Here is a 21,891-nt window from a genome sequence, read left to right as displayed (position 1 = left end):
GTTGATTGCCAAGAAGGTGAATGGCACAAGCTGGTCATTCAGCAGGGAGATATCTCAGCAGTCCCTGCAGTGTTGTCATGACTCAGACTCTCATCACTTACACATTACTCAGCTTTCACCTTGTCCTCCCACCTTATTGTCACTACTCGATCCCCTGAGGCCTTTGCTAGTCCAGGTATGAATGTCATCACAAGATTTTTTTTAGTGCGGATGGTGCTGGGGTGTTTTTCAGTGGCTGTGGCTTAGGTTGTAGAATCTACCAACCATCCAATCCTAACCTTCGGGCAAGATTCTGAACCCCAAGTTTCCTGCGATGCATACGATGTCGTGTGTGAGTGTTAGATAAAAATGCTCTGACTATGTGTGACTGGGTGAGCTTGTATGGTGACAGTAACTTTAGTGATATTTAAATAGCAGGAACTCCAAAAGGGTTTCGTCACTCATCCAAGTGATTTCTTCAGTCTCAACTGACTGCAGGTTTCCCCAATCTTATAAATAGTAGATTTGCACAATGACTGAAACCAGCTCACTGAATGAACAATGGGCTGTGAGGTCAGTTCCTTGATCATTAATATGCAAACTGTCATGACCACTGATCAAATCCCATTGATCAAATACCACTGTTGATCAGCAATGACAGATATCCAGGTTCTGCCACCCACAAAGGTAGTTTATTTAGTGAGGATCAAAGATGGTGGCTAAATATTGGGAGTATAAACTCACGTGTCGCTGTGGCCATCACATTTTGATTACTAGCAAGGTAGCTAAGCGCAGGGATGTCTAGTGATCGATGCCCTGACGTCCCTTAACTCGAGCCTCTGCAAATAATGAGGCTTCTAGCTCACTGAATATGGCGCTTTTTAACGCTCGATCTCTGTCTAATAAATCATTCTTGTTGAATGATTTTATATTATCTAAAAAACTGGATTTTTTATTCCTGACTGAGACCTGGCAGCGGGATGTAGACTACTCGTCACTTATTGAACTCTGCACAGATGGCTATACTTTTATTACCCAGCCTCGTGGCTTTCCAGGACCGTTTCTCCTGCCACTCCGTGAAAACTGGACTTTTTCGTTCATTTGAGCTGCAGCTGCTTAAAATTGGTAACAAGGATCCTTTCTACTGTGCTGTGGTGTATCGTCCACCTGAATATAACAGGTTATTTTTATCGGAGCTCAGTGACCTCTTATCCGCTACTATGAAGCTGTCTAGGGTGCTTATAGTTGGGGACTTTAACATACACGTTGATGATTACTATAACCCATTCGCCAGAGACTTTATGAACATTATGGATTATTTTCATTTTGCTCAGCATGTGTCCAGTCCTACACACAGCAAAGGTCACACACTGGACCTTGTTTTTACTTTGGGTTTAAATATTGATTTTATTTGCTCTTAGGACATTTTTATTTCTGATCACTATGTTATTGTTTTTAATTTGTCTTTTAATGAGCCTTTGTCCCCCGTTAGACAGATGGTTAGCTCTCGCATCTTAAACTCCTCCACAGTGGAGAAATTTGTGGATGCTTTTAACTTACAACTATCTCCTCAAAATGGTGTTGATTTCTCAACCAGTCTTTTTAATGATTACTGCCTTTCTATTTTAGATGAAATTTGTCCTGTTAAGTCGAGGAGTGTTGCGCAGGTGGACTCATCTAAATGTGCACCTCCTCTATCTTAAGGACCTTTTAGCTTCTTTTAATAATGCGATCAGAGATACGAGGGCTGCCCATTTCTCACACTTGGTTACAAAGAGCAGAGGCAATCCTAAGGTGCTATTCAACACCATTAGTGGCATTGTTACTCCTGCTGTACCTGTGAAAATTTTCTTTCTTTTCTGCTTGCAAAAATTCATAACGTGAGAATGAATTTTTCACATTCAGCACCTGTTATTTCGATCTCTACCCCATCTCGGCCCATTATCTTGGATACTTTCTCTCCTGTTTCACTACCTGAGCTGGTAAAACTTGTGAATTCAGTGAAAGCATCCTCCTGTTCATTTAACATTGTACCTGCATCATTATTCAAAAATGACTCCAATCTATTGGCCTATGTGTGCTCATTTTAATCAACTCTTCACTGGCATCTGGTATACTTCCAGTTTATTTTAAAAATGTTGCTATTCTCCCACTTTTAAAAAAACCTCAGCTAGACCCCTCTCTTTGGAGCAGCTACAGACGTATCTCTAAATTACCGTTAATTGCTAAGCTTCTAGAAAAGGTTGTGGCTAAGCAACTTATGGCAGATAAACATGGCATTTACGATAAGTTTCAGTCCGGTTTTCGTCGATTTCACTCCACAGAGACAGCTCTTTTTAGGGTCTCTAGTGATATCTTGATGAATAATGATGCAGGAAAATGCTCTGTTCTACTCATGTTGGACCTCACATCAGCTTTCGACACAGTTGACCACCACATCCTCATTGAAAGGCTGAAAAATTGGGTTGGTGTATCTGGAACTGCCTTGGAGTGGTTCTCCTCATATCTACATCACCGATCCTTTTCTGTGGCAGTCTCCGATTTTAGGTCATCCTCTACCTCCCTTACTTGTGGTTTCCCTCAAGGTTCAGTTTGGGGCCTTTATATATATATATATATATAAAACACCCAGCACGCCCCTGCGGGTGGTTTATCCTTCAAGCTCGGATCCTCTACCAGAGGCCTGGGAGCTTGAGGGTCCTGCGCAGTATCTTAGCTGTTCCCAGGACTGCGCTCTTCTGGACAGAGATCTCCGATGTTGTTCCCGGGATCTGCTGGAGCCACTCGCCTATCTTGGGAGTCACCGCACCTAGTGCTCCGATTACCACGGGGACCACCGTTACCTTCACCCTCCACATCCTCTCGAGCTCTTCTCTGAGCCCTTGGTATTTCTCCAGCTTCTCGTGTTCCTTCTTCCTGATATTGCTGTCATTCGGAACCGCTACATCGATCACTACGGCCGTCTTCTTCTGTTTGTCTACCACCACTATGTCCGGTTGGTTAGCCACCACCATTTTGTCCGTCTGTATCTGGAAGTCCCACAGGATCTTAGCTCGGTCATTCTGCACCACCCTTGGGGGCATTTCCCATTTTGACCTCGGGACTTCCAGGTTATACTCGGCACAGATGTTCCTGTACACTATGCCGGCCACTTGGTTATGGCGTTCCATGTATGCCTTGCCTGCTAGCATCTTGCACCCTGCTGTTATGTGCTGGATTGTCTCTGGGGCATCTTTACACAGCCTGCACCTGGGGTCTTGCCTGGTGTGATAGACCCCAGCCTCTATGGATCTTGTGCTCAGAGCTTGTTCTTGTGCTGCCATGATTAGTGCCTCTGTGCTGTCTTTCAGTCCAGCTTTGTCCAGCCACTGGTAGGATTTCTGGATATCAGCCACCTCCTCTATCTGCCGGTGGTACATACCGTGCAGGGCTCTGTCCTTCCATGATGGTTCCTCGTCTCCCTCCTCTTTCTTGGGTTTCTGCTGCCTGAGGTATTCACTGAGCACTCGGTCAGTTGGGGCCATCTTCCCAATGTATTCTTGGATGTTCGTTGTCTCATCCTGGACTGTGGTGCTGACACTCACCAGTCCCCGGCCCCCTTCCTTCCGCTTAGCGTACAGCCTCAGGGTGCTGGACTTGGGGTGAAACCCTCCATGCATGGTAAGGAGCTTTCTTGTCTTTATGTCAGTGGCTTCTATCTCCTCCTTTGGCCAGCCTATTACCCCAGCAGGGTACCTGATCACGGGCAGGGCGTACGTGTTGATGGCCCGGATCTTGTTCTTACCATTCAGCTGACTCCTCAGGACTTGCCTGACCCTCTGCAGGTACTTGGTGGTTGCAGCTTTTCTAGCGGCCTCTTCATGGTTCCCATTCGCCTGCGGGATCCCCAAGTACTTGTAACTGTCCTCTATGTCTGCAATGTTGCCTTCTGGTAGTTCAATCCCCTCAGTTCTGACTACCTTCCCTCTCTTTGTTACCATCCGACTACACTTCTCCAGTCCGAACGACATTCCAATGTCATTGCTGTATAGCCTGGTAGTGTGGATCAGTGAATCGATGTCTCGTTCACTCTTGGCATACAGCTTGATGTCATCCATATATATGTATATATATATATATATATATATATATATATATATATATATATATATATATATATATATATAAGAGGCACTAATCATGGCAGCACAAGAACAAGCTCTGAGCACAAGATCCATAGAGGCTGGGTTCTATCACACCAGGCAAGACCCCAGGTGCAGGCTGTGTAAAGATGCCCCAGAGACAATCCAGCACATAACAGCAGGGTGCAAGATGCTAGCAGGCAAGGCATACATGGAACGCCATAACCAAGTGGCTGGCATAGTGTACAGGAACATCTGTGCCGAGTATAACCTGGAAGTCCCGAGGTCAAAATGGGAGATGCCCCCAAGGGTGGTGGAGAATGACCGAGCTAAGATCCTGTGGGACTTCCAGATACAGACGGACAAAATGGTGGTGGCTAATCAACCGGACATAGTGGTGGTAGACAAACAGAAGAAGACGGCCGTAGTGATCGATGTAGCGGTTCCGAATGACAGCAATATCAGGAAGAAGGAACACGAGAAGCTGGAGAAATACCAAGGGCTCAGAGAAGAGCTTGAGAGGATGTGGAGGGTGAAGGTAACGGTGGTCCCCGTGGTAATCGGAGCACTAGGTGCGGTGACTCCCAAGCTAGGCAAGTGGCTCCAGCAGATCCCGGGAACAACATCGGAGATCTCTGTCCAGAAGAGCGCAGTCCTGGGAACAGCTAAGATACTGCGCAGGACCCTCAAGCTCCCAGGCCTCTGGTAGAGGACCCGAGCTTGAAGGATAAACCGTCTGAATGATTGCTTAGATTTGATCAAATGTTGGATGCAAAATTCCTCCAACTCAACGAGGGGAAAACCGAAGTCCTCTTATGCGCCCCTGATAGATTTTTATCCCAGATAGTGAAAGCCCTTGGTCCTCTCTCACTCTATGTTAAATCCTCTATCAGAAATTTAGGTGTCACTTTTGACTCGACTCTCACATTGGATGGGCATGTGAAATCTCTGGTTCGATCTTGTTTTTATCATTTAAGAAATGTGGCTAAGCTAAGCCCGATTTTATCTCGCTCTGAACTGGAGATTGCTATACATGCATTTATTTCCTCATGATTGGATTACTGTAATTCGCTATTGATGTGTCTAAGCAAAGGTTCTCTGGATCGTCTGCAGGTTGTGCAAAACGCTGCAGCAAGGCTTTTGACAAAATCCTCCAAGTACTCACATGTGGCACCGTTGTTATCTCAGTTACACTGGCTTCCTATTAAATTTAGAGTCATTTTTAATATCCTGGTCTTGACCTACAGAGCTGTGCACGGACTGGCACCAGCCTACATCTTTGATCTGCTACAGCCCTATGTCCCCAGCAGGTCTTTGAGGTCATCTGATCAGGGCTTACTTGCTATAAAAAATACTAAGAGGAGAACTAAGGGGGATAGAGCTTTTGCCACTGTGGCCCCTAGACTGTGGAACTCTCTCCCCCAAACATTAAGAACTGTGGACTCAGTAGCTGTTTTTAAAAAAACAACTCAAAACTCACCTTTTTAAAACTGCTTTTGGTTAATTTTTTGCCTGTTTTATTTTCTCTTTTTTTTAAATCTTTTTATGACTTGTAATCTTATGTGCAGCACTTTGTGATTCTGTCTTGAAAGGTGCTATATAAATAAAAATTCATTTATTTATTATTTATTTAAAAAAGGTTGGTTCCCTTTCAGTCGATTCACTCAGTACAACACATAAGTATGGGATATCACGCCTTCGTGTGTCCTGGCTGACGAAACCGTTATTCACGCCTTTAAGGCAGATGACGTGTGATGACACGTGCATGGCCCCGCCTGCACATATAGCCGCTGTCATCACAGTCATCCCTCAGTTCTTACGCTCTTCACCTCACTGAGAACACCTCTGCTGAGTTGGGCTAGCTAGCTACTGCTAGTTAGCTCCGTTGTCTGCCGACTTGAACTTAGCTTAACTGCCCCTGTTGGTGTTAGCCTCCACTGAGCAGTTTGTGTGTTGGCTGCCCGCGGAGCGCTAATTTCAAGTTTTCCTGTGCAGCGTTTCACTTTGCGTTTTTGAATGGACTGCAAACATTAGCAGATGACGAGCCGGAACCATGCAGGAGCGCTGGTGGGCTTCAAACCAGGCTGAAGACTGCCAGCGCTCCCCAGGAAGACGATGACGTGCTGGACATCGGCCTGGACATCCATGGTTTGTCGGAGGATGAGCAGGACAGCTCATTGTCGGCCCAATGTGCCGCCGCTGCTGCGCCGGTCAGCCACGATGACACCTCTCTTTTCTCCCTGTTTCGCCGTGCTACTGAGAAGCTGCAGGTGGACTGGCCCTCTCCTCTGCCACCTCAGAAGCCGTCGCGGTTCGCAGGTTTTTTCCTCCCACTGGAGCCTGCAATGGCCAAACACTGCCTTCCCATGTTCCCAGACTTTCTCTGCGAGCTAACAGCATCATGGGACAAACCTCTGTCTACCCGCGTCACTGTGCTCGGCTATGGACAGTACATGGAATTGGACGGCGCCGAGGGGGCTGGCTTAGCTAACCCACCCCCTATGGAGCCATCTCTGGGTGCTTATTTGGCCCCGTCCCATAACCATGGTGTTGGCAACTCTGCCGTCTAAGCACTGCAGATTCTCTGCTTCGCAGCTGGAGAAGATTTATCGGGCTCAGGCCGGCACTGCTCGCGCCATGAGCTCTGTCATCGGTGCAGCGCTCTTCCTGGGCAGAGGGATGGCTTTGACAGTAGTGGCGCAGAGGCACCTGTGGCTGACCCTCTTTGACGTCCCAGATAGGGACAGAGCTGTATATCTGGACACACCAGTGTCTGCGGCTGGGTTATTCTGACATTCCCTTGAAGCCATTCAGGCTAGATTCGATCTCAGGAAGAAGCAGACGGAAGCTCTGCGCGACATCATCCCCAGACGTCAGCCCAAGCCCAAGCCCGCAGCTGCCTCTCACAGGCCCGCCGTTCCTCTGCCGACTGGCAAGAGACCGGCGCCGACTGTTGAAGTGGGTGTGCCGCCAGCGAGAACACATCCTCCGGCCCGAGTGCCATGCCAGTCGGCCTGGAGCAAAGGCCCACCCTCGGGCCCCCGGCGGGACACGACGCCCAGGAGGAAGAAGCCTCAGCCCTCCTAGCTGTGGTTTCAAGTGGAGAAGGGGTCCAGCAGCAGGGAGACGCTGCTTTTAGCCCTCTGTTGCCGCCCAAGAGGTGCCACTTAAGTTCTGTTCAGGTTGTCAGCCCCAGAAGGCTCTGCACTTTCCTAACACTGTCTCCCAAGCACAAAACCCCTGCACACAAAATACCTCAGGTAACTCCCTGTTCAGGTGTGTTAAATGTTCAGGTGACCACATTGAGTGTTCCTGCTGTTTTTCATTGTTGTGCCCCAGAAAAGGTGCCTCCAACAAAATGTATAAATGTACATGTTTCCATTTAAAATCAATAAAGAGTGTTGTTTATTCTCAAACAATCACAAATGCTCAGCCTGCGGGCAGAATGAGCCAGGTCAGGCAGGTGATGCAGTCCCCTGCAGACACACTGGGAGCGACAACGCCCCACCGACGGTGCTGCAGGTTAGATGGCTGGCTGCTCACTTCCCTCAGTGGCGTGCTTGCGCCCCCTCTCCGTGGGTGCTGCGAACCATTGCCATGGGTTACCAGTTGCAGTTCTGGGTCAAGGCGCCTCATTTCCAGAGAGTCATAAATACGACTGTCAACACCGAGGCCGCCATGATACTCAGAGAGGAAATAAAGGCGCTACTGCAGAAAAGAGCAATACGAGTGGTCCCCGCTTCAGAGACAGACAAAGGTTGGTACAGCCGTTATTTTGCTGTTCCGAAAAAAGGGGGAGGGCTTCGTCCCATCCTCGACCTGCGAGACTTGGACATGTATCTACGAACGTACAGGTTCAAGATGCTAACACTCAGACAGCTCTTGAATGCAGTCAGCCCGGGAGATTGGTTTGCAACAATCAATCTAACAGATGCTTATTTTCATGTGGTTATACACCCGAAACACAGGCAGTTTCTGAGGTTTGCATTCGAGGGCCTAGCCTACGACTACCTAGTGCTGCCGTTCGGGCTGTCGTTTGCTCTTCACACCTTTATGAAATGTGCCGAGGCAGCGCTAGCGCCCCTCAGAGAGAGAGGCATCCACATCTTAGCCTACCTAGACGACTGGGCTCTCGTAGCTTGCTCCAGAGAGCAGGCGGAGATACAGCTGTCACTGGTTCTGTCACACATTCAGACACTGGGGTTCTCTGTGAACTTTCAAAAGAGCTCGCTAATCCCGAGTCAGCAGGTTTCTTTCCTCGGTTTGGAAATATGCTCGCTTTCCAGCCGCGCACGTTTGTCGGAGCTCAGAATGGCCACGTTTCATCACTGCCTTGCTCAGTTTCAGCTGGGACGCAGACTGCGTGCCGGACCTTCTCTCCAGGGGGGGGTCCTCTGGTGAGAGAATGGAGGTTACACCCTTAATAGTGGCTCAGATTTGGGATCTATTTGGCAAGGCGCAAATAGATATTTTTGCTTCCAGGGTAAATACTCACTGCCCCCTGTTCTTCTCCATAATCAACCACGATGCACCCTTGGGCTTGGACGCGCTAGCGCACCAATGGCCAGACGTGCTCCTGTATGCATTTCCCCCAGTGGAAATGATATCTCCAGTTCTAGAGAGAGTGCGTTGGCATTCCCTCTCTCTGATTCTAGTGGCCCCTTGGTGGCCCACAAGGTCGTGGTACGCAGAGATAATCAGCCTGCTAGCAGCGAGTCCTTAGCAGCTTCCTCTCCGCAGGGATCTCCTCTCTGAGACGGAAGGAGAAGTGTTTCATCTGAGCCCAGATCTGTGGTGCCTTCATGCTTACCTGCTGAGAGGTTAAACTTGATTGCTAAGGGTTTGCCACCTAGCGTGATAGAGACAATTCAGAGCGCTAGGGCCTCATCTACTAGAGGCTTGTATGCTTACAAATGTCAAACCTTCGAGCAATGGTGCCAGGACCACCACACTCTCCCATGTCAGTACTCTATTGTGGATGTTTTGACATTCCTGCAGGAGCTGCTGGATAAGGGCCTTTCATTTTCGACAATTAAGGTTTATTTAGCAGCTATATCTGCTTGTCATATTGGCTTTGATGGGGTGACACCAGGTGCACATCCCCTCGCCATACATTTTCTGAAAGGGGTTCGCCGGCTGAGGCCCGTGTTTAAGTCCAGTGTCCCTGCTTGGGACTTGTCTTTGGTCCTGGAGGCCCTTTGTAGCCCCCTGTTTGAACCTATTGAGTCTGTGGATATGAAATTTCTTTAATATAAGACAGCATTACTTATCGCTTTGGCTTCGGCAAAGCGAGTGGGTGACCTTCATGCGCTGTCTGTGCATACCTCCTGCACACAGTTCTTTCCTGATGGCCACAAGGTCGTATTGCGTCCAAATGCTGCCTATTGGGCATCACCACACACTTTTGTGCGGTTTTATCAGTTCAGTTGGATGTTACAGCCCCTTCGGTGGCTCATGCTGTCCTTTCTGCTGGGTCTACCACTCACTAAGGATGTGGTGGTCCGATTCCGGTTCGGTGGCTGCTCTGCGGGGCATGTACCATATTTCCCGGACTACAAAGCGCACCTGAATATTAGCCGCACAAGCTAAAATCAGGGGAAAATCCTGTTTTGTACATACATTAGCCGCACCTGACTAAAAGCCGCAGGTGTTTCAATGTTGACTTATCATATGTAAGAGAATATGCACAAAGGGAATTGTCAGGAAAGAGATGGCTGTTTGGAGACACACCCCTTTTATTAATATTTTGAAAAACAAGTTATGGGTATATATTTGCACATGTAATAATAATAATAATAATGGGTTGCATTTATATAGCGCTTTTCGAGACCCTCAAAGCGCTTTACAATTCCACTATTCATTCACTCTCACATTCATACACTGGTGGAGGCAAGCTACAGTTGTAGCCACAGCTGCCCTGGGGCAGACTGACAGAAGCGAGGCTGCCATATCGCGCCATCGGCCCCTCTGGCCAACACCAGTAGGCAAGTAGGGTAAAGTGTCTTGCCCAGGGACACAACGACCAGGAGTAGCCTGTTATGTAGTACATAACAGTAACCTATAGCACACCAGAAACATAGATTCGGACTACCTTTTAGGCTCAGGTGCAGTGACACAGCTTTAACAAGAAGAAAAGTCAGTCATTCACCACCATCTTTCTCTTCTTCCTGCGCACTAAAACCACCAAAGTCCTCTTCTCCAGTGTCGGATACAAACAGGCTCAGGATGGCTTCGTCATCCACTCTCCGCTTCTCTCCTTCGTTGTCACTTTCAAAACCAAAGAAATCCTCATTGTCAGTGTCGGAGTCGAACACCCTCAGAAGGGCCGTGGCAGTGTCCTCCTCTCCATCATGCAGCAGTCCAGCCCTTCAAAATCCGGTGGTGATCATGGATGTTTTCACACTTTTACACGCTGTCAGAATCCACCGGTGGAGTTGGGCATAACTTGCTTTTCACAAGTTTATCGCCGCTCATCATCCACGCCTCCCGCTGAATGCGTAGCGCTACTTTGAAGTTTGTTTTTGCAGTTTTGGCTCGGTGAAGAGCGGCTATCGAACCGAGGGATGACTGTGATGACAGCGGCTATATGTGCAGGCGAGGCTGTGCGCGTGTCATCACACGTCATCTGCCTTTAAGGCGTGAATAAAGGTTTCTTCAGCCAGGACACGCGAGGGCATGATATCCCCTACTTATGTGTTGTACCTCGTTCCTCTCCTTCAGGGAACAGAAGTTATAGACATAACTATTTGTTTTTTTTAATGAGATTGATTATCCTTGACTTAACTTTTAAAACGAAAAGATGTTAGGTTACCAACATAGATAATTTAGGATAAATTAAATAATTAAATTAAATAAATAGTTTAAACTGTGCTCCTTTTTCTTTTCTTTATTTGTTTTACCCTTTTTTATCAAATGCTGTATAGCAACACCTAATCTTATACTTTCTTTGTTCTAGATACAGTGATTTCTGAATATTTTGTCAAACAAAGCAAATTAAGACTCATTTCAAGTAATAACTTTAAAATGTGACATCAGGCTTTTTAAATAGAAATAAATATAGCTTTCTTCATCACAAGCTAGCTGGTGTTATCTGTTAAAAAGCCTTTACTGAGCAGGTAAACTTCTAACCCTTTTTACTTACCATGTTTTATTTCATAGTAGAGGAGAGGTTCAGTGATATCTGATCAGGTCACAGTCAAATTGAAAATGGTCTTTTGTGAAGAATGATGTGGCTTCTTGTAAGCTTGTCTTCAACCCAACCATTTGGGTATAATTTTGACCCAATATTTGAGCAAAGCTACCCAACCTATGAACCGCCAAAATTATTCAAGCTGTGGAGTTAATAAAAGAACCCAGCAAATCACCAACCCAACTCCAGAGTCAAAACTGTTGGCCTAATATTTGGTCAAACTAACCCAACCTATGACCCTATAGCTTTTACTCAGAAGTCAAGTCATGAAAATAACCCAGCATTTTTTTGTGTGTACTTAAAATACATCAACACAGAATACAACATCTGGACCACTGTGTGGAAGAATGTGGGCCCTCCCTGAACTTCTCTTGCTAAATAAATATTGTGGTAGCTCAGGATAGAGCTACTTTCAGCTGTCAAATCAACAATTTGCAAAGATGTCTCTTCTTCTAGCTTGCTCTTCCTGTTAATGTTGTGGACACACTGGGGAACTGAATGTCTGAGTACCTGAAGAAAATCAGATGATCTGAAGCTGTAGAGGCAGGCTGCTGTTGAGAGTTCTTGGAACAGAAAGCAAACACAACAGGTGGCATCAGGAGGCCTGCCATCACTATCTTTATGTCTGTCTGTGTGCCTGTAGGGCTGCAACCATCCACCAACAGCTCATTAGTCCGTTCGGAACCAGAAGGTGGACGGTTGTTAGGACACAGCCTCTCCTCTCAGGGGGTTGTTCAGCATCAGCAGGTACACAGATGCTGTTGAGACCTCTCAGCTAGCAGGTGTTTGTATCTAATGCGATGTAGGTTTCCCAGAGACAGAGAGAATCCAGAGCCCTTTAGTAACACACACACACACACACTTCTGGATATCCATTTTTATATGCCCTCCACTCACAAATCACAGTGCACTTGGCTCAAAAGATAAAAACAGACTCACTTAATCATGTTACTTGTCAAGTACAGTGATATAGGCAAAGATGTGACGTGAAGCATGCTCGCATGTCAGCCTCAAAGTACAAGGCAGTCACAAGCCTGCTACTCAAGCTTAGTAAAGGATGAAATCTGGCATGTGCTAGTCAGCCTCAAGATTAATAGGTTCTAGAAACTAAAAACAGAAAAGCACCTTGATAAACTTAACAACCAAGATTTAAACTTTCCTGTACAGTAAAGTTCCAATTCTTGAGACAGTTCTTTCATATGCTTATTTCATTATAAACCCCACTAAAAACACTGTAGGGTTCAGATCTCAGGTAGCATGATTAGAATGATTACAATACATGATTACATTATTACAATATGGTGATATTTAGCCCAGTTTTAAACCAGTGGTATGATTAATATTCAAACAATGATTTTAATGAACACACGCGTGGGGAGATGAACACTGCACACAGACAGCATCGATCTCCGCCCAATGATACACAAGCAGTTGTTTTTATAACATCAGGGTATTATTTATGACGCCCCTCATGCGTCAAAGCAGATACAATACATGCATACGTTTCAAAACCACAAATGTTCTGTTGACGACTTTTGACACATTTAAAAGGACATCTTCTCCGTCTCGAGGCCAGGTGCTTCCTATTAATCTTCTAACTCGCTTATCCCCTGGAACAAACTGTCCCTTAGGCAGACACAATTTTGCAGTCACAAGCTTTTGCAAACTATTATTTGAACTCTTAACTAAACATGAGTCTAACTACTGTTTGTGTGTGCGTGTGTCTCGACCTCAAAATGCACTCGGCCTCACCCCACCCGTTGACGCTTCTGACGCTTCTGACCTGAGCTTCAGACAGAAGCTCTCTGTGATAGGTGTAATAATCTTAACTAAGAACATGTGTAATCTACTGAATAAATGCTTTGATGAAATGATAATTAATGTAGTGGTTATGATGATGGTTATGAATAGTAGAAGTAAAATATTTCCCTGATCTCCACACTCCCTCTTTTGACCTCTTGACCACAAGAGGTCACCATACGTTGCGCTGTGCCACTCCTCGGCCCACTCAGCTGCTTCCATGTCCATCAATGGCATCATGGGCCCGGGTCACCGTTCCCAGGTCCACTGCCCTCGCTCTGACCCTCTCTAGCTGTCCTCTGGCCCAGGGAATGAGACAACACCCTCTGAGACATGAGACAAAACAAACACCTTTCCCTACTACGCCTCCCTCACTTATCTCCTCAATTGGTCTCTTAATTATTCAAACTTGGTTCAAGCTATCATGTTTGGGACTCTCTAATCAAAAGCGAGCCTGACTTATGGCCTTGGCTCCCTATTTCGTCTGCCTTCAACAACGGTGGGAGTGAAGCTCCCGTGGAATGTGCTCTCTGTCCCCTCTACTATCAGAAAAAGCAAGGTCCTGACTCTCTAAAAACAGTATTTCTTATAACTCAGCAGTATAATGCATCATAAAACAATATCATTCATTCACAATTCAATTCAATTCAATTTTATTTATGTAGCGCCAAATCACAACAAAAGTCGCCTCAAGGCGCTTCATAGATACAGAGAAAAACCCAACAATCATATGACCCCCTATGAGCAAGCACTTTGGCGACAGTGGGAAAGAAAAACTCCCTTTTAACAGGAGGAAACCTCCGGCAGAACCAGGCTCAGGGAGGGGCGGCCATCTGCTGCGACCGGTTGGGGTGAGAGAAGGAAGACAGGATAAAAGACATGCTGTGGAAGAGAGACAGAGGTTAATAACAGATATGATTCAATGCAGAGAGGTCTGTTAATACATAGTGAGTGAGAAAGGTGACTGGAAAGGAAAAACTCAATGCATCATGGGAATCCCCTGGCAGCCTACGTCTATTGCAGCATAACTAAGGGAGGATTCAGGGTCACCTGGTCCAGCCCTAACTATATGCTTTAGCAAAAAGGAAAGTTTTAAGCCTAATCTTAAAAGTAGAGATAGTGTCTGTCTCCCGAATCCAAACTGGAAGCTGGTTCCACAGAAGAGGGGCCTGAAAACTGAAGGCTCTCCCTCCCATTCTACTTTTAAATACACTAGGAACAACAAGTAGGCCTGCAGAGCGAGAGCGAAGTGCTCTAATAGGGTGATATGGTACTACAAGGTCATTTAGATAAGATGGGGCCTGATGATTTAAGACCTTGTATGTGAGGAGCAGGATTTTGAATTCAATTTTGGATTTAACAGGAAGCCAATGAAGGGAAGCCAAAACAGGAGAAATATGCTCTCTCTTTCTAGTCCCTGTCAGGACTCTTGCTGCAGCATTTTGGATTAGCTGAAGGCTTTTCAGTGAGTTCTTTGGACATCCTGATAATAATGAATTACAGTAGTCCAGCCTGGAAGTAATAAATGCATGAACTAGTTTTTCAGCGTCACTCTGAGACAGGATATTTCTAATTTTAGAGATGTTGCGCAAATGGAAGAAAGCAGTCTTACATATTTGTTTAATATGTGCGTTGAAGGACATATCCTGGTCAAAAATGACTCCAAGGTTCCTCACAGCGTTACTGGAGGCCAAGGTAATGCCATACAGAGTAAGAATCTGGTTAGATACCATATTTCTAAGATTTTCAGGGCCGAGTACAATAACCTCAGTTTTATCTGAATTAAGAAGCAGAAAGTTAGCGGCCATCCAGGTCTTTATGTCTTTAAGACATTCCTGCAGTTTAACTAATTGGTGTGTGTTATCTGGCTTCATGGACAGATAGAGCTGGGTGTCATCAGCATAGCAGTGAAAATGTATGCTATGTCTTCTAATGATGCTGCCTAAGGGAAGCATGTATAATGTAAACAGAATTGGTCCTAGCACTGAACCCTGTGGAACTCCATAATTAACCTCAGTGTGTGAAGAGGACTCTCCATTTACATGCACAAATTGGAGTCTATTAGATAGCTATGATACAAACCACTGCAGTGCAGTACCTGTAATACCTACAGCATGTTCAAATCGCTCGAATAGGATATTATGGTCAATAGTATCAAATGCTGCACTAAGGTCTAGCAGGACAAGCACAGAGATGAGTCCACTGTCAGAGGCCATAAGAAGATCATTTGTAACCTTCACTAAAGCTATTTGTGTGCTGTGATGAACTCTGAAACCTGACTGACAATAAATCAGCAGTCCAATGTAATACAAATCAGTTTAACAAATGTAATAGTTATCACCTTCTTCTAATTCATGAGAATAATGAAAACTAAAACTACATAATAGCTTCACAATCTTTAATTAGGGGCATAACGTGGCATAAGATAATATAATAATCTCACAATTCTTTATAATAATTTAATCTCAGGATTAAATGGGACATTTATGCGACCAACACGTGTGCAAGGTATTCCTGAGGATTGCCAGTAGGGGTGCAAATGAAAAGGAAGAAGAGGAGTCTTTGGGAGTAAAAACGTAAGCACACTTCAAGTTTGCCTTTTTTTTTTAATTGAGGGGAATTTTTCGCTGTTGAACAAACAGGTAAACTTCTCATGCTACCTCAGTGTGGAGGCTGAACTAGACCCTTGTAGGTGTCAACTGACAGTGTGTACACGTTATCATCTTGCACTTCCACTGTTTTTTAAGTGAATGGCTATGTTTGTGGACCAGCTTTGCTGATCTGTCATCATCATCTCTAAATCACAGAAAAGCAAATTGAAAATAAAGACTTAGATGATTGGAATTCTTGTTTGCTTTTGCTGGACACAAAAGGAAAGGGTTTGAATTTTTGAAAAGAAAAGATTTCAGGTAGAAAGGCTTAAAGATAGAATAGAATAGAATAGAATAATCCTTTAATTGTCCCACAAGGGGAAATTTGATTGTAACAGCAGCCAAAAAGACACATACACAACAACAACAAACAGTACACAGGACACGGAACAGAAACATACACAATTTTTCTTACATATTTACATATTTACAGGACAGTGGTTACTATATACAGAGAGTACTGTACAGTAGGGCTGCACGATTAATCGTTAGAAAATCGCGATCTCGATTCATACTTATGTGCGATCTCATTTCCAAATGACAACAATTTAAAAAAAAAAAAAAGACGACGACGATTGTACCGCATTTTGATCCGGGACGTACTCTGCATGAAAACAAGCGCTCACTCTTCCTGCTCAACAAATGACAAGGGCGGAGCCTTATACCACCTGATACAGAAGCTGTGCCGTGTGATGCTAAAATTAGCAGGGGAAAAACAACGGAGAGCACGTCAGGGATGACGAGAAAGTGACAGGAGAAAATCCGTCCTGGTCAACCACCCAAACATCAATAACGGGAACCTTATACAGCGCTTCCCTATACCCGTCGAACTCCCGCAGGCACAAAGAAATTACGGAGGCTATCACTTATCACCTGACCAAAGATATGGTTCCCATCAACACTGTGCAAAACGAGGGATTTAGGAAAATGATCAACACCCTAGACAAACGCTACACAGTGCCGTCCCGCAACTATTTTTGTATTGTTGCACTACCTGCTCTATACACGCAGCGTCGAGCAACGGTGGAGACGGAATTTCAAGCAGTACAACATTTTGCGGCAACCACAAAATGTGAGACATTTTTTGTTTTTATGTTTATTTATTGTTTTTATGTTCAGTTTCAACTGTTACGAAGTTGATGTGCAGTTAATAAGTGCAATAAATATTTATATTGGAAAAGAAAATCGTGAGAGAATCGTGATCTCAATTCTAAGCCAAAAAATCGTGCAGCCCTACTGTACAGTTATTAAATTAAGTAAAAAATAACTACAGGTAAGAGGCAAACCAGGTTGTAGTGTGAATCGGTTAATTAACTTATTGCAGTTACAGCACAGATGTAAACATCTAACAGCTGCAGGGAGGAAGGACCTGCGGAAACGCTCCTTCATGCATCTAGGATGCAGCAGTCTGTCACTGAAGGAGCTCTGCAGTTCAGCAACATTTACATGCATGGGGTGGGAGACTCTGTCCATCAGAGATGTTATTTTGGCCAGAGTCCTTCTGTCTCCCACCACCTGCACTGGGTCCAGGGTCCATCCCAGAACAGAGCTGGCCTTCCTGATGATCTTTCATCTACTCACCAGGTACAGTACAAACACTATTTTAAAGACTGCCACACAATGAATGTTAAACATGCAGAATGAAGCATTCTGTCCATCTCATCATGCTTCAAAATCTTCTCCTTTTGATGGGTTTGGACTTTCTATTACTACCACTGGGTCCACATGTGTTATAGGGACATAAGAAACTTTGGCCCAGTCTTCTTTGCAGAATTCTTTCAATTGACCCATTGGAGGATTTTTTTTGGCTGAATGGCCTAGTTAAGGTCATACCAAAGAAACTCTATCTGATTTGAATTCAGAATTTGAATAGGCCATTTCAGGACACAAACTGATGGCCAGACATGACTTTCTGGCAGAGAGTAAAATTCATGGTCCATCAGATACCTGTTCAGGTCCTGAAGCAGCAAAGCAGCCCAAGAACATCACACTACCACCAGCGTGTTTGACTAATGATATGATTTTTTTTTTATGAAATGCTATGTTACTTTTACACCTAATAACGGGACTGAAGCCTTCCAAAACGTTCAACTTTTTTCTTGTCATTCCACATAATGTTTTCCCATAAATCTTCGGGATTATCAAGGTGTTTTTTGGGGAAATTAACCTTTGTGTTCTTCTTGGAGAGCACTGCACTCTCCCATGGATGCCATGTTTACCCAGTCTCTTTCTTATTCTTGAATCATGAATCCTGACCTGACAGTTTTTGAAACAAATGAGGCCTGTGATTCTTCAGCTGTTCTGGGTTCTTTTGTGACCTCCGAGGCGAGTACTTGATGCACTCTTCGAGTAATTTTAGTAGGCTGACCACTCCTACCACTCCTCTCTTCACCACTCAATAAGACCAGGCATGAACCCAGGACCCACTGCACTAACATAGGATCTGAGAGTGGGTCCAAGGATTTCATCCCAATAACCTGTAGAGATCTGTGGGTCCCTCCATTGATATGCATCTCCAGACCATCACTGCCCCACCATCAAGCATGGTGAACAATGTTACAGGCAGCATTACATTCTCCACGGCTTCTACAGATCTTTTCACATCTGTCATAGGTGCTCAGGGTGAACCTGCACTCATCTTTAAAAAGCACGGGGCACCAGTGGCGGACCTACTATTCAAATTCCAATTGGGTTCCAGTGTGCCGGGCAGTGAACACACGGCTCACTAGAGGATGTTGGGCTCTCAGATGACCTTCAGGAAGTCTGCTTGAGTGTTTAGTCAGAGATGGTCACACCACTGGCATGCCAGAGATCATTTTGTAGCTTCTTCTCCTGTTTGTCTTGCAGCTCAATGTTTATGATTGCTGTCTTGTTTGACGGTCACACAGCAGTCCAGCTATACTCCTCTCCTGCCACGTCAAACCTTGATCTGAAGTTTGATAATTAGATGAACACCAGCATTGCAGCTGTCCAGGGGTTTACATCCAAGGTTGACTTTTCTCACAGCTGGAGAGCATGCAGCCAACAGAGCAAATCAGGTTTAGGATTTCAAGCAACTGTTAGATTATTGTCAGAAACTCAAGCAAATTAGAGCTATCTCCTCTGTCAGTGATGGACATTTTCACCTAGGATCTCAACCTAAAGCCACTGGCCAATCTAAGAATTTCTCTCAATATCTTAATTTTTAACAAATTTCACTGATGTTGGTTTCATGCTTTGCTTTAAAATCTGCACATCTCATTCTCTCTTTATAGTCGAATAGCAAAACTCACCATTGACTGTGTTTGATCCAACAGTTATACTCGTCAGAATGTCCAGGTTATCATCATATGAGGACATCAAAACTGTGAAATATTGTTTTTTGAGAACAACTTCCCACAAATACCATTCACTCAGCCAGTTTCTATGAAGTCATATGGGATGCATCATCTGGAATGCTTAAAGAAATTCCTGCATTCTGATAGCATAGCACTTCTCTGCACTCTGCAGTATATTTGTTCCCAGATATCCTCAACTGTAACATAGTAACAGTTCACAGTAAAATGGTAGCAGCTGCCTCAAAGCACTTTATATTGTAAAGTAAAGACTCACATCTATAATATTAGAAAGAAACCTCAACAGTCATTTGATCCCAAGAAGGTGAAAGGACAAAAGGCAAACTCTTGAGATAGCCAGAGTTTAAGAATTGGTAAGGATTAACCACAGTACTGTTGTATTAAATAGTTGATTTGTATTATCTGGCTTTGTGGGAAATAAAAGAGAAAAAAAAACAAAGCAAAAGCTGGATATTAAACCTGGGTATCATCTAAATTCTGCAAATGCTGCACTGATATCACTAGTTCGGTTTCTGTGCTAAAATGCACTCTAAATCCTGACTGAAACTCTTCGAATAAACCACTCCTTCGCAAATGATCAGTTAAGCTGTTTGGAAACAACTCTTTCAAGTAGTTTTGAAGTAATTTGAATATATATATATGAAATTTGTTTGATGATCTGAAACATTGTGACATATGTGCAAATAATGAAAAAATCAGGAACATTCAGTTGTTTTTTTACATTTCGCATATCCATAGTTACTTACCGATTTTGGTATTAGTTAAAGGTAATAACCCCTGAACGGTGACGTTTTCAGTTATAAACTCATTACCCTTGAAGTTAATTTAGATGCTACTCTCCCTGCAGTAGAAACATACTTTGGTTAACTTGGGAAACATTTTTTAAATGTATCAGATTATAAGAGTTCTGCGTTCTGTCCAGTGTACTGGTAGACTGGTGTGCTGGTGTGTGTGTGTGTGTGTTCTTAAAGATGAATACACTCTCCAAGTTATTCTGTTTCAGATATGGGAATTCAGAGATGGTGCAGGCCGATTATATTTTCCAGAGCATACTGGCACATATGCAAATGCATTCATGAGCCTGTGTGTATTTCCTTGCCTTGAAGCTTCTTCTAAAATACACATATCACAATGAGGATAAGACGCTGGCAGCGTAGAGTTGGAGACAACGGCTTCTGCAGCGACGGGTGATAAATAATGTAAGTGTAATATCACAAAATGGGCGTCTGGTTTGGAAGAGTAGACTTGAGGTCGGAGGAGGGCGGAGCTCAAAGCTGAACAGCAGAATCATTCCCTTGTGCATAAGGCAAAGATCTATAACAATAATAAAGCACACAGTGGTGAATAATTCATCAATGCTCTGCCCTCTCTCTTCTTTCCTCACAATGTCCTCAGCTGACTGTACTATAGCAACACACGACTGCTGCTGCTGTTGCTGCTGCCTGTCTTCATTTAATTTTGGAGAAATTATTTTAACCACCAAAGAGCCAAATCCATCTCGTTAGCTTTGTTTGCATGTTTGAAGAAGCCCATCACAGACATAACCCATGACTAACGATAGTCCATGGCCCTCAATACACTACATTGGTAACTTCCATTGTTCTGTTACATCTAGCTGGCAAAAAACAGAGTTGTTGTTTTAGTTGGAAGTGTGAGGCCAGGGCTTCCATGATAGATGATACATGATTTGTCCTAGCTAGGTTAAATGAAATACATGTGAACTGCTCTGAAATTTACTTCTGGTAATTGTCTTAATTATTAGCATTGTCACCATTTTCATACTCTAGAGTAACTACTCAGTGAGCCCACTCATTGAACATAATTTATTATTGTAAATTCATTTCAATTTTACCAAAGTATTTGAGAACTGGATGGCTGCTTAATGTTGCCACTCTTACAGATCCAGATTGTCAAACAAGAAATTAATTTTATAGTAGGGGGAATTGGCTGATGGAAAACCTGAAAATGGCCACAATTTGGGAAGGGTTATGTGGCCATTTTCAAAAGTCCATCATTCTACAGTGAGAAAGATTATTCACAAGGGGAAAACTTTCAAGACAGTTGCCAATTTTTACAGGTATGGATATCCCAGCAAACTCCCCCCAAGGTCAGACCATGCAGTGCTCAGAGAAAATGCAAATAATCCAAGATCTACATTTCAGATTCTATAGACTTCAGTTTGCTTGTTAAATGACAGGAGAATTAGAAAAATTAAAAAACAAATATTTGAGATAATGATAAAGCTATAGAGGTTATTACTGAATGCTATTGCTGCTAAAGGTGGTTCTACAGGGTCCTAAGTTATGTAGCATAGTTTTCACACATTGCTTCTGTATTTTGGCTTAGTGTCTGTTAAATAAATAATAACGTGCTGTAATATGTCATGTTTGGTTGTCCGTCTGGTTGTGTTTAAATATTTTAAGATGGAAGAAGAACTGGACGAAGTTTTAGTATTTCCTGATACAGAAAACTTTGGAAATGAGATGGAGTGTGCTGTCTTTTTACTATGACTGTAAGTGGGAGTGATACCATACTTATTTATCACTATTGTTTTTAGACTGATACCGACCTTAGCTACAAAAAAAACAGAGGGTTTTTTATGTAGATGAGGATAACAAAAGAAAAACTGTATTGGAAAAGGTTTTTATACCTTGGACATGAAAATAGTCCCACTGTTTGTCAAGTAACTAATGTCCTCTCCATCTGTCTACACAGTCCTTTCCCCTGTTAAAACACCAAAATAAAAGGGTAGAGCCTCAGTGTATTATGTAAAGTGGAGAAAATGACATTGACTTGATAGATCTTAGCACGTCCCC

General features: G+C 44.0%; 1 protein-coding gene across 8 annotated transcripts in view; it reads left to right on the top strand.

Moving 5' to 3' along the window:
* The window catches only part of LOC309689151 (heparan sulfate glucosamine 3-O-sulfotransferase 5), a 133,469-nt gene that overhangs the window by 86,346 nt on the left and 25,232 nt on the right, over positions 1-21,891 (top strand). Inside the window, exon 1 of one of the 8 annotated variants that reach the window (XM_082505381.1) lies at positions 17,302-17,324. The exons of the other annotated variants lie outside the window; for them this stretch is intronic. The gene's annotated coding sequence lies outside the window, so the exon portion shown is untranslated. Of the gene's footprint in view, positions 1-17,301; positions 17,325-21,891 lie in introns of those variants that run through there. 8 annotated transcript variants of the gene reach the window in all.

Source organism: Aulonocara stuartgranti, assembly GCF_965226115.1.
Source record: "Aulonocara stuartgranti genome assembly, chromosome: 15".
In the NCBI taxonomy this organism is placed as follows: Eukaryota; Metazoa; Chordata; class Actinopteri; order Cichliformes; family Cichlidae; genus Aulonocara; species Aulonocara stuartgranti.
Note: the sequence above shows the minus strand (reverse complement) of the source record. Positions and strands in the feature narration are given on the sequence as shown.